Source organism: Vicia villosa, linkage group LG3, assembly GCF_029867415.1.
Source record: "Vicia villosa cultivar HV-30 ecotype Madison, WI linkage group LG3, Vvil1.0, whole genome shotgun sequence".
In the NCBI taxonomy this organism is placed as follows: domain Eukaryota; kingdom Viridiplantae; phylum Streptophyta; class Magnoliopsida; order Fabales; family Fabaceae; genus Vicia; species Vicia villosa.
Window position 1 is genome coordinate 41,159,590 of NC_081182.1, and position 14,248 is coordinate 41,173,837.

Here is a 14,248-nt window from a genome sequence, read left to right on the forward strand (position 1 = left end):
CATCCTAATATTCTGTTTTTATATATATATATATATATATATATATATATATATATATATATATATATATATATATATATATATATATTATAAAAATTATAACATAAAATCTGTTTTTATTAAATCTATATATGTTTCTAATTAGATAAATTAACTAATAATCACATATAAAAATCTAAATTATATATCAAATTAATCTATAACATATAATCACATCAAAAAATAAATTATATATCAAATTAATCTATAACATATAATCACATCAAAAAATAAATTATATATCAAATTAATCTATAACATATATATATATATATATATATATATATATATATATATATATATATATATATATATATATATATATATATATATATATATATATATATATATATATATATATATATATATATATATATATATATAATCACATCAAAAACTCTGAAAAATTAGATAAATAACATTGAAAAAAAAACCTCAATGAACTTGAACAATATTTAGTGAGCTCTTATAGTTGAATCAAAATCAGAAATCCTTCACCTACACATATATTAAATCAAAAATCAGATTCTTAGCAAAAAATTAAAAAAAAAAATGGACAAGAACAAGTGAAGATCGATTGCATACCTGGAAATGGGGGATTGTATGAAAAATTTGAGACTTGAAAATGGTGGATTGAAGAGGGAGGAGGGTTGAAGAGGGAGGAGAGGAAGAGGGTTTGGGGGAAGATGAAGGTTAGAAACAGAAATGGGGGTTCTAGGAAGAGGAGCGCAACGTGAATGAGTATATTACTTTTAGCGACGTGATTTTCACGTGTCTAGGTAGCGACATGAAAATCACGTCGCAACATCCTAACAGTCATAAATGTGTCAGTCAACTGCACACATGACTGCATAAATGTTGGCGTGGTATACTAAAAACACTTGCGACGTGATATACACGCCGCAACAAAAAAAATGAAAATTTGAAATTCCCCCCTTTGAAACGTCAGTCTACTTTACCTATTTTGCATTTATTTTATTTTTATTAGTGGTTGCGACGTGTTTTTCACTTCGCAAATATTTTTTAAAATAGTATTTCTGACACCCCATGTGCCAACGTTGATTTTAGTTTTTTAATATTAAAAACTTATAGTGACGTGATTATCACGTCGCAACTCACTTTTTTGAGCCACGTGATAATCACGTCGCAAAATTAGGTGGCTATATCACACTTTTCTTGTAGTGAGATGTCCTTTAGGGGAGACGATCGTGTGCTCGTGATGTTTGCTTCCTTGAAAGTGGAGGGCGATGTTGTAGCTAGGGGTGGGAGTAGGCTGGGTCGAGCTAGACTTTACTAAGCCTGAGCCCGACCTGCTAAATTTTTTAAAGCATAAGTCTGGCTTGTGGCCTATCATAGGCTTATTTTTTTGCCTGAGCCAGGCCTTTTCGAAGGTCTGATTGACCTATTAGCCTATATAAAAGCTTTGAACAGTTGAAAATTAGTAATTCAACTAATATTTAAATAGGCTAAACAATTAAAAGATCAACGAGACTAAATATTTATTTGCATTGACTCATTCAAATTTACATATCAACATAAGTTTTGTTATACTATTTGTTTGAAAGAACTTATGAAAACAACTTATGACAGTTTTCATAAGTTTTTAAAACTTATTTTCATAAATTCTTCGAAGTAGCTAAACTTTATTTTTGTATTTTAATTTAAAATACAAATAAAATATAATAATATAATAAATTTATTCATATTTATTTAAATAGTTTTGCTTAATATGCTTAAAAGACTTTTTTATGGCATGTGGTTGGCCTAGTCTTTTTAACTAAATTGGCTTATAAAAAAATCTAGACCTTTTCTATTTAAAAAAAGTTTGGTCTGACCTGGGCCTGTGTAGGCTAGGCTGTAGGCCACTGTTAGTTAACCTGACATATTTTCATTCCTAATTGCGGCTAGTGATATGCCTATTGTGTATGGGTTTCCTGATGTTTTTCCTAAAGGGTATTTGTGACTTATCGCCAGAGCGAGAAGTTGAGTTTGCCATAGAATTAATACCTGGTACTAGTCATGTGTCGATGGCACCTTAACGAATATCCGCTTCAAAGCTGAGTGGGCTGAAGAAATGTTTAAAAGTTTTGCTTGAGAAGAAGTTTGTTCGACCTAGTGTTTCTCCGTGAGGAGTGTTAGTGCTATTGGTTAAGAAGAAAGATGGTAGTATAAGGTTGTGTGTTGACTACTGACAACTGAATAAGGTTACTAATTCAAAGATCGTATTCATCAATCTTTGGTACGTCGCACCCGTGTTTTTAGGCCAAAGGCAATAAGGTATCGGTAATTGGCATGTTCCATCATTAAGGTGGTATTGTCTCTGTATGCTTCATGCATGGGGATCTGATTGTATTTGGAATAAGCGTCCATGAATGATAATATCTTGTATCGGGCCAAATTATCTACGAGTTGATCGATGCTGGGTAACAAGTAAGAATCTTTAAGGCATGCTTTGTTTAGACAGATATAGTCAACACAGATCCTCCATTTACTCTATGTTTTCTTAACCTATACGACATTAGACAACCACTTAATATACTTTACTTCGGAAATAAAGTTAGCCTAAATGAGCCCTCGAAAGGTGTTCCTAGTAGCCTCAATTTCTTAAGGGGATTTATGTCTTCTCCTTAGGGCCATATACTGAATAAATGGGTCAATGTTCAAATGATGACAGACAACACTAGGGTCAATAACGTCCATATCATCAGGGAAAATGGTGAAAAGACCGTCACTGGCTTTGAGGCACTTGATAATGTATCTCTCCACGGAGTCAGTGAGGCTGATTCCTTACTGCTTTGGCCGAATTTTTGTCAAACTAGACGACTATGAATTATCCATATGGAATTGGCCTTAGGATCTTCATTCTTGCCTCGACTTAGAGGCCGTGTTCATCATCTGTCATGGTTTTGTCCAAATCTGCATAAAAAGATGTGATGATGAGGTCCACTCGACCCTGATTTACAAGGCTAATTTTTCATCACCCTCTCATGCATAAAAACGATTGCGGTTGGATATTTTAGCAGTGCTTCATGTATCATTGTTAGCTGTAATTTTGATGCTCAAGAAGGTGTGAGATGTCCTAGTAAAACTTAAGGAAATATTTGAAGTAAACAAGCTAACTTCGACGAGAAGTTAGATGATTTTGACTGAGACCCAGCGAAGAGATTGTCCTACTGGCGAAATTGTGCTACACTAGGACTTAGAAGGTTTTTTGAAATAATTCGAAAGTGAGTTCAACAAAGATAATTTGAAATAAGGCTGATAACTATATTTTGGCCTTATATGTTCCTTAAAAAGACGCGTGGAAACCTATGAGAGGAGAAGCGCATGCAAACGAGAACGTGTCATCCTCTAGAGAAGAGACCATTCGTTACCGTTACTGTCGAAGTAGTATAAATAGGAGTCTTAGCATTAGATATACGTGTGTTGTTGAGAAAAGAGTTTTATGCGAATATGTACGTATGAAATACCATCTCTTATTTCAATGTCAATTTACTTACATTAATGTTATTTTCATTCCCTTTAAATTTCAGTCGAAATTACTTTTCTTGCCTTTATTTTTCATACACCATCTTTGCACTATTTTTAAATTCACCATTAGCATCGAAGAACTTACCAATAAGAAAACTTAAACAAAACTATACACATATGTCCTAGGATCAATCTATTCGATCCTATAAGTAATCGAAGTATCAATTTTGGAAAATTAGCGGTTGTTTACCAAAATCTAAGATAAACAATCATATAGGCTCTAGGTAAGTTAGTATGGACGATAATCGGTTCGTCGTAAATGTTGTGCTACTTCATCTTTAGGTGGATGGTAGAAGTGACTATGTCAATATTTGGGAATAAGGTTTTTTCTATGTGAAGATCGATGCCCCATGTAAGGTGACAATCTTCCCATTTTCAACCCCAATTCGACCGACATACATGATATCATATAAATTTCACCTGTCGACCGAGATGCTTGACACTTCATGTTTAAATACCCTTATCGTTATTACTAACATGAGTATTTTGTTAGGATGCCACATATCTTTTCATTGTCTTGGAACCTAAGATTGAGTCTTTCGTCTTTTGATTTTTCTTCTTGATCTTTCACCCCAATCCCAAAATGTCTTTTTGTGGTCTTCTTGGTTAGTTCCTTTGCACATGATAACCCTCCGGTTATCGAGGAGATTATTTGTAGTGACAAAGTAAAAGAGGTTGGAGGAGATAATCGATTCATTTGCAGTAGTGAATGAATCGTACCTGGTTATGGCACATAAGTACACTTATATATGGATGTCAGTCCAAACTACTCCCGATGAATGCGACATGGAATAAATGAAGTCATTAGATTGATTCCAACAATTACAACAGACATAGTATCAGATTTAGTATGCAGTGTGCAGTCTTTTCGTGAAAGTTAACACGTTCGTCATCTTTAAATTAACAGAATTTTAGATTCAAACTTCAAATTGAATTGGATGTTTGACTTACCTTAAACACTTTGAATTTGTAAATTATTAGTTATATTAATTTTCAAATATATCGTTTAACATATTTTTTTTTAACTATATACAAAATTAAATTTTTGTCATTTCACAACAAAACACAAACTAATAGTGCGTTTGTTCATGAACGTTACAATGATCCATGAAAGTACACTTTTCCAACCCAAAAATTTCAAGCTTCGGAATTATCACCACTTTGATTTAACTTATAAAGAAGACAAAATAGAGTCCATTTTTAAGCCATCACTCATTTTTTATAAAGATTCAATCCGAGCAAATCACGGCGCAAACACACAGCTGAGCTTATTGAACCTAAATCTTGGAGCTTCAGCAATGAATTTAGCCATGTAAGTCACATTGGTCCACAAAAGCACCTAAGCGCACGCTTAACTGAATCGAATCAAATCCATGCTTATCTCATCTCAACTTCAATCAACAAACATAACGTCCATATTCAGAAACATTAAAAGATGTATAAATATCCAAACCACCAGAAGGAAAAAAACAAACAAACGTGGGGTCGCATCCTCTGGCTATGTTCAAGTGGTAATAATCATTTATGCTTCTACAAGTCTTAGTTGCCAAAATATTGCTCCTACAATTAATGATACTAGTTGTACTCTTCCAAAACTGTTCACTTCACTCACCAATCACCATGTGTTTAATTGTATCTAGCCAGTTTCTCTCATTCTAAATTATTGATCATTATCTCTTGGAATTTTTAATGCTCCATCTCAACAAGTGGGGTAACCAAATGAGATGAATGTGAACCTTATTGTGTGGTTTTCGCTCTCCATTGATTAGGACGTTATGCACTTCTTTTCATAAAGGATAGAGGGATGTAACCATAAAAAGTAAAGAATAGAAAGTGGTCTAGTTCATCACATGTGAATCTCATTATACATGCTTCATAAGAGTGATTTGAGAAGTCTCCTTTATCTAAGGCATTTTCCTTTCTAGCAACACTATCAATTATCACACATGAAATGTTTATCAAGAGGACCAAACTTAAACTTCAAGAGACACGGTCTTGCAGTTATAAAATGAAAGAATTTTGGTTCAAGGTTTACACGAGTTAGAGAAGCGAGACATGCAAGTAGAGAAGGATAAATTAAGCAAGCAAAATATATTATATTTTTTGTATATGGAGTTTATTTATTTATTTATTTTGCTAGCTATGTGTGTGACATACTTTTACATAGACAAAATAATTTAAATAACAATGAGGGAGATAGTAAAGAAAGATAAAAAAAAATGTATAACATCAATATTATGGATGTATTATAATCTAGGGTGAAAAAAATGTCTAACCCTTGCGATTAACCTGTCTAATAATGGACTGGACGGAATAACTTTTGATATTAGATTCAAAATTTCATTTCACTCAAGTAAGTCAACCTATCAATTTTTTTAAGAGGAGTGCTAACAACACTCACTTTTAATTGGTTGAAACATGTGTGGGTCTCTCTCTCACTTTGAAAATAGATCACACATAAAGTGGTAGGACTCACACATGTTTCAACCAATAAGAGAGTGAATATTTGAGAGAGTGTTGAAAACAAAATGTTCTTAGCATTTCTCATTTTATACTTCCGTCATTTTAAAATGAGTGTCGTTTAAGGTTTTTGCACACAGATTAATAAATGTAATGATATTGTCATAAAATATTGTATTTTTATCAAATTAACCTTACTAATGTAATAGAAGTAGTGTACATATTAATAATAAAAGGGCACAATTGAAAAAATAACAATCACTTTTACATTGAAAAGTGAGAATGACATTCATTTTAAAATAATTTTTTTTCTAAAACGACACTCATTTTAAAACGGAGAAAATAATAAATTAATTAATTTGCAAAAACTGCATTAAAATGTAAAATAAATAAATAATGAATGTTCAACAAAAACAAAATAAAAAACTAACAAGTCGACTAAATATAAAATTATCATTCAAAATTTCCAACGTCCATAATTGATATAACCTAAAGACAATTGTACTTACTAAACATACAATAGGGAGAGAATAAGAAATTTGTTCGTGTCGTGATTATAAGAGACTCTTTATCTTTACTCTCAAGGAATTTGTGTTTGTCCCCTTGACCTTGGAGATTAGGGCCTTTATATAGATCTCATGAACTTATCTAATATCAGTTTTCATCATTTTATTATCAATAATATGGGACAAATAAGACTTTTTCCTCAAATCGTGGGAAGATTGTTTTCATCCATCATCCACGTTCCTCCACCGTTATTTCACGTGTGGTAAGTAGGAAGATGATGGATGGTGAATTCAAGTGACCATATCTCTTTGGGCGCCCATGCCCATTTCAGGAAGCTAGCCCACTTTGGGCACCTAAGACCTTTCCTTCCCTAAGCTTGCACTACAAGAAAACATCTCTCCAGCCACGTGATATAGTGACGTGAAAATCACGTGGCAAAAAATGAGAGTGTGGCGTGATTATCATGTCGCTACATTATTTTATTATTAAAAAAATTAAAAGCAACGTTAACACATGAGAAAGGCAGAAAAGACTTTTAAAGGAAATCTTGTGGCGTAGAAATCACGTCACAACTTAAAAAGTAAAATAAAATAAAATATGTCAGGCTTGCGCAAGTTTTCATATGGGGGAATTTGAATTTTTCAAAAATTAAGTTGGGACGTGAAAATCACGTCGCAATGTTAAATTCAAAAATCAGAAAACATCTAGGAGGGAAGTTGACTGACGAAGGAGTTGATAAGGGACAGATGACTGACACCTTTATTAGTTTCATGTTATTCACGCCACAAAAATATAACCATAGGGGAGTTGCGACATCAATTTCATTTCGCTAGGTTGCGACGTGAAATTCATGTCGCAAGTTTCTCTCTCTCTCTCTCTCTCTCTCTCTCTCTCTCTCTATATATATATATATATATATATATATATATATATATATATATATATATATATATATATATATATATATATATATATATTCTAAACTTTTCTCTCTCACGCTCAAACTAGTGTTCCATTTTTGCTCTTCTTCCTTTCTCCTCCATAACTTTTCCTCTTCCTTTCCTTCCTCCTCGAACATTTTTCTCTTCTTCCTCATATTAAATCTTTCAACTTTCAATTTTCATCTTCAAATTAAAAGGTATTAAGTTTAATTTTTCATTTTCATTTATCGTTTTTTATTTGTTAAATATTATGTGATTTTTTACTGTATAACATTATTAACTTTTTTTCTTCAAGATTCAAGATATATCAAGACTCAAGCTTCAAAGTTCAAGATTCAAGCTTCTTATTTTATCTTCATTGAGGTATTAAGAAATTTTGAAATTTCTTGACACTTACAACAGATGTCAAGACATATGTCCTAACAACGTCAAGACAAATGTTATAACATCAGCTGACTAACAGCACAAATATCAAAACTGAAATAAACTTGCAGAATGATAAATAATACAAGAATTGTTAACTCAATTCAGTGCAACAACACCTAATCTGGGGGCTATCAAGCCAGGAAGGAAATTCACTATTAACAGTTCTAGTTTAAAGCCTAAACAATTTTAGTTTACAACTTTTCTCCTAATCACTACCCAGTACAACTTCTACCTAAAAATCAACATCTATATATGAGAAATCGACATCCCACTCCCAATCACCGCAATGATAAAAACAGTCACACACCCCGTGACCAAAGGAACCAAATAAAAAGATTACACTTTCAAATAAATAATACTTAATCTTGCTTTTAAAGTGTTGATCAACAACAATACTCAACTCTTTTGCTTAAAAGCTTCAAGAGTGGGAACACAAAATCCACTTCAATGTATCAGAAGATACATGAGTGACACACAAGTAGAACACACAAAAATCCTAAAGGACTCCCAAAACGCCAACCCTTATTTTTCACACACAGTTTTTTATTTGTGAATGCTTGCAAAACTAGATTTACCAAGTCCTTATTTATAGACTCTTGTAATATGGGCTGAGACTCTGAAATAAATCCAATCTTCTCCTTTTTGAATCAGTTGCAAGATCTTCACACAAAATATGAACAAATCAAATCAAATAAAATCTTAGTTTTTCAAAAAAAAAACTCAAAGATCCTTGTTCTAAAATCCAAAACAAATATGCATTTGTCCTAAAAACTCATTGATTGGCTGCACCTGTAATGAGTATCTGAATATTCCAGATTCTCATATTTTTCAATCAAATCTTCTAGGATTAAAAATCCAATCCGAACTGTCAGGATGTTATGGTGAGGATGTCACAATATCTAGCAAAACATATGTCAAAACATATAACAGTTGAACTTGTCATGACAGTTGATCAAGATGTTTCAACATCAGTTAAAAACCATGTTTTAGCAAAATTAATGCCAATCACAAAACCATGGAACAAACAATTTTATTTTGTTTATTTTTCTGCTTTAATTATATTGGGTTGTTGGTTGTTGTTATTGTAAATTAATTATGTAGTAGTTATTTTTAATTTTTAATATATTATTTAAAAAATTATTTATACGAAAGTATATTTCAATCATATAATATATTAGGTTTTATGAAGTTTTTTTTTATATTTATGTTATTAAAATAATAAATATATTGTTTAATCTGAATTTTTTTGATAATATATTATTAAAATAATATATACAAATTTATTAAAACATGATATTTTTATTAATTAATATTCTGCTAAGCTAAAATCACATGGTAAATTTCTAAAAACTATTCAAATTAGTGACGTGAATTTCACGTCGCAAGTTTGCCACGTGATATTCACGTCACAATTCTATGTCATTTTCCGCTTTACCTGACAGGCTGTGTCATGAATATCATGTCACAACAGAGTTGTCACACGAGCTCCTGCCGCGTGAAAATTCACGTCGCTAATTACGTCTAGTGATGTGATTTTTCACGTTGTGACATGAATATCATGTCACAATAGACAATTTTTTTTGGTAGTGTTGGTTCTACGCCAGGCTATTTTGTCATGAGTCATACCTTATTCAGGCCCAAATGAGTTTTCCCAGTCAACAGTTCCTCAATCACGATACATTGGAAAGGATGAAGTGATTTATTTCTAGTATATCGCCAATTCCAAAGTTCTATGAATTCCTCCATCAATGCATGAGGCGGGTCGCTCAAGTAAAGCATGGGGCGAGTCCCTTAAACCAAGCATGGGGCGAGTCCCTCAAGCATCACTTAGGGCATATCTTGTGCAACATTAAATGCTTCTAATGATGGATTCACCCCCGAGAAGCCAAATTTGCAAAGGACCCTTGGTCTCCAACACATGTCAAGACGTGAGACGTGCGGCAATTAATTCTGAAAGTGTTGGAGTGTACCCAGCATAAGGAAATCATATTTTATATAACCTAGGTTTTCCACCCTTATAAAATAAGGTCCTCAACCATCTATTATCTCTTTTATGCCAAAGTTTTCTCTCTAGCGGGTCAAGTTGCATTTAAAACTTTACCAGTCTTAGATTCATCTTCCTCCTTTGCAAAAAGGTATAACCATTCTCTCCCTTTATTCAACCTTATTATTTTTTAGTGTTAGGTTTTGGTTTGTTGGCTCCATTTTGGTAAAACAATAAGTTCAGGAAGATGTTGGACAGGATGTCGTAAACATGTTGCTACGACATTGCAGTCTGTGATTCTTTCTATTTTTGGAAGATCTGTTACTATTGTTCCAGAAGATTTATTTTTTTATTTGTGAATCAAGCATCGCTTTGAAGATTGGATTCTCTAAAGATTTGTTGAAAATCTAAAGAGATAACAAAATATTTGATTTTCTTGATTGGATGTTAAAACCTTTTGCCTTGCATTTGAAGATCTGATTTGATTTGCAGAAAGTTATAGCCAGATTGAATATCCAAGTCTAATGGTTGTACTGGCTTATAAAAGGAGAAGATTAAACCTAAGAAGAACACATGAAGAGTTATTGTTGCAAGAGTCTTAGGGTTTTGGGGGTTTTTTTCAGAGCATTGTTTTTGTGTGTCACTCATGTGTCTTTTGATTCATAGAGTTTAACTAGTTGTTCATTGTTCATTGTCAATCACTCATGAGCTTTTAAGCAAAAAGTACATTATGTATAATCGAAAGTATGTCTTCTATCAATTGTTTTTGTTGTTAACAATCAAAGGGGTGTGATTGAGGGAAGTGAGAGGAGGATATCATATCTAGGGGTGTCCTAGGTAGAAGTTGCACAAGGTAGTGATTAGGTGATACTTTGTAAACTAAGGTTGTTTAGCTTTGAACTAATACTATCATAGGTAATTTCCTTCCTGGCTTGGTAGCCCTTAAAGAAGGTGAGTTGCACCGAACTGAGTTAAAAACTGATTGTGTCTTTTACCTTCTACTATCCACTTCTGTATAATTTATTGTTTTGGTAAAAAAAATTATCTACAAATGATGTCTTAACATCTGTCTTGACATTGTGTTTTGGTGTTGGGACATCAGTCTTGACATCTGTTTTAAGTGCCGAAATTTCATTTAAAAATGACGATCATTAGGGAGTTAGACGAGAGGGTAATGTGATTGTTCCTTCCAATAGTAAAGAGCTCATGGAGTTATACACATACTGCATAAAAAATTGCCCAGTGGGCTGATGAATCAATCTATGATAGGATTTTCAAAATACAGATGTTTAAGACTAAGAAAGCACCTCAGGTTCTGATCGAGACTCTCTTTCTTCCTGTTCTTTCTCAGGAAACCCAAATTTACTGATGGCAACCAGTTCATTAGAGCGCTAAAGAGTGAAGGACTTTGAGGCGTATTACACATGTGATTAGAGAATAACCTCCTTCAAAGAACTTCTAAATAGCCTTCTTTTACATGTACATTCCAGTTGTTCACAATCTTGGGGTACTCATACCCTTCACTATTTTGAATCGGAGGTCCTTATGATGATCAACGTTGCTCCTTCATAAATAATGCCTAATGGTTAGGCTTTCAAAAGGGAATTTGAGATAATTTTGTGGCTCTTAGAGGCTAACCCCACAATTTAGATATTCTTTTTATTTTTATGGTACTAAGGCAGGACCAAAAAATAGTTGGGTAACAATAGGCGCACTATCGAGAAGAATCTTATTCACCCCGCTATAACCATTACAAGAACCAAAAAAGATAGATTTGTGAGAGTGAGGGGGCGAGATAGGGCGTATATGGTCACAATCGGGGAAGATGATGCATATTGATTTCCCCTATACTGGACAAAGAGTCCCTTGACAATAAATGGCTATAATTTTGAGTTCTTAACTAAAAAAGAGAGAGAACTGGTCAATGTCCAGGATGAGTTTAATGTCATGATTTCTATAGAGATTGTGTAGCTCGACCATGACGAGGATCTTAAAATTGAAGAATACTTGCATAATTTTTAATTTTTGTATGCACCATAATAAGAATTCTCATTATTTAATGATTATTGTTTCTTTTATTTTTCAGAGAGAATGACCCTTTTGAATATCGTTGATTGAAAAAGCACGTATGGTAAAGTAGAAGGCAGCACGAGGTGGGTATTAATGGACTGATATCCCTAAAAACTACCCAGGCGACATCATGATCAAGGATGTCAAGAAAGGCCCTGGGGATGTTAGTACGAGTTCCAATCCCCTTAAGATGATGAAGCCTAAGGGGTTTTGAAGGAGTTCCTCCTCTGCCCCAAATTAGAATAATAAGGGTGCAACGCTCCCGGAGACTGTCATCCTGGATGACGAGGTTATGAGAGACGATAAAAAAGGATCGCCCATCTGATGGTCCCTTCTTTGGGATAAGGGACAAGAATGATTGTGTCTAATGTTGCGAAGAAGGGTCTTGCTAAGATATAACAGTAGACGTTTTCACAGGGGACTACCTAGAATTGCATGTCTATTGTCATCATACCTAATCAGAATACCCGATTTCTTAAAGAAGACATTACCTTATTTCAAGGTAATATAAGTCCACAAACCAAAAAACTGGTTGAGAGACACTAAATTGATATTAAATAGAACCATAAACAATAAACTATAAGCAGAAAATAACAAACTATAAGCAAGAAGAAAGAGATAGTAACCTGAGTTAGACTTGATGTGGGAGATGGGTAGGTTTGAATCGGCGTTGTACAAGTAGAAACCAGAGACTTCAAAGTAACTGTAAAATTAAACACACACACACGATGCAGTTAAATACAAATATCATAAAAGTGAAGGAACTATATGCAAACTGTAGCACAAACTACAATGATTTTAGAAGTAGAAATCAGAGACTTCAAAGTAACTGTAAAAGTAACTGAACCAATGATTTTGACAGAATATTCATAATAAAATCAAACAAAACTTTCATGGAACACCAAAAAAAATCGGAAAAAGATGTACAAATACAAATTAAAATTTGAAAACCACCACACGCAACCCTTATGCCACTGTTAAAACAGAAGCCAAGCTATATTAGAATCCAAGGCAAAAGCCTTATTATATAAAATTATGTATGATTTCATTAAACAACCAAAATATTGAATCAAACAGAAGCCAGAAGCCAAAAATAACACTTAAGTAGAAATTATCAAACCGGATACGCTCCCTATATACACATAAGTAGAAATTATCAAACCAGCTTGCAATTACCCATAACCAAATTCAAAAAATTCTAACTTCACTCATGTACCACAACCAAATAACCATCCATAAACCCATGAAATTGCCTTACTATAATTTCACCATTACTATAATAACCTTTAACCTTCATCACCATTGACATAAACTACACAAATGCATCACAAAACTAGAACTCACATCATCACTAAATAACAAAAACAAAAGAAAAGAGGAAGAGAAATTTTCCAGAATTCAGAGTTGGATTCAAAATCAAACGAACACATCATCAGAAAATACCTATTACTCATCACTATTTTTTAAACCCCTAATATAGATTTCTATAAAAACAGAAGCCAGAAGCAATCTAGTTTTCTGAATAAAATACCTATAAACACTAATCTTTCAAATGTCAAAAACAGAACTATAAATCGTGTACCTTCGTCTTCTCTTCGTATTCGTTTTTTGGGCAGGGTTTGTTCTTCGTCTAGCTTCGAATTTGTTTTCTGGGCAGGGTTTGTTCTTCGTTCTAGCTTCGTCTTCTCTTCGTATTTGTTTTTCTGGGCGGTTTTGAGGCTGAGATACGGTTTTGAGGAGTTTTTATGGAGTTCTTCGTAGATGGCAGCGATGGTTCTTCGTTTCTTCGTTCTGGGCAGCGATGGCAGTGAAAGAAGAATTAGGGATTATGAAACAACTATTATTTTGATTTTAAAAATTTTAATTAACGAAACAGCTATGAAAGCGCTTTTAGAAAGCGCTCTGGTAGCCCTGCCTTTACCAGCGCTTTTTAGGGTAAAAGCGCTTTCGTACCCCCCTTTAAGAGCGCTTCTGAAAGCGCTTTCATAAGCCACCTATAAGAGCGCTTTTTGAAAGCGCTTTCGTGCCCCCCTATAAGAGCGCTTTTTGAAAGCGCTTTCGTACCCACTCCTATAAGAGCGCTTTTAGAAAGCGCTTTCGTACCCCCCCTTAAGAGCGTTTTTTTTGCGTGTTTTTTTATTTTGTTTTTAGCGAAACCTATGCCAGCGCTTTCTTCTAAAAGCGCTTTAGTAGGGGTGCTGCTAAAAGACAAATTTGGCATAGTGCTTCCTTCTTCCAGAGAGATTGATACCTCTATATGTCCCCAAGGAAAAGTCACATAATCGTTGAA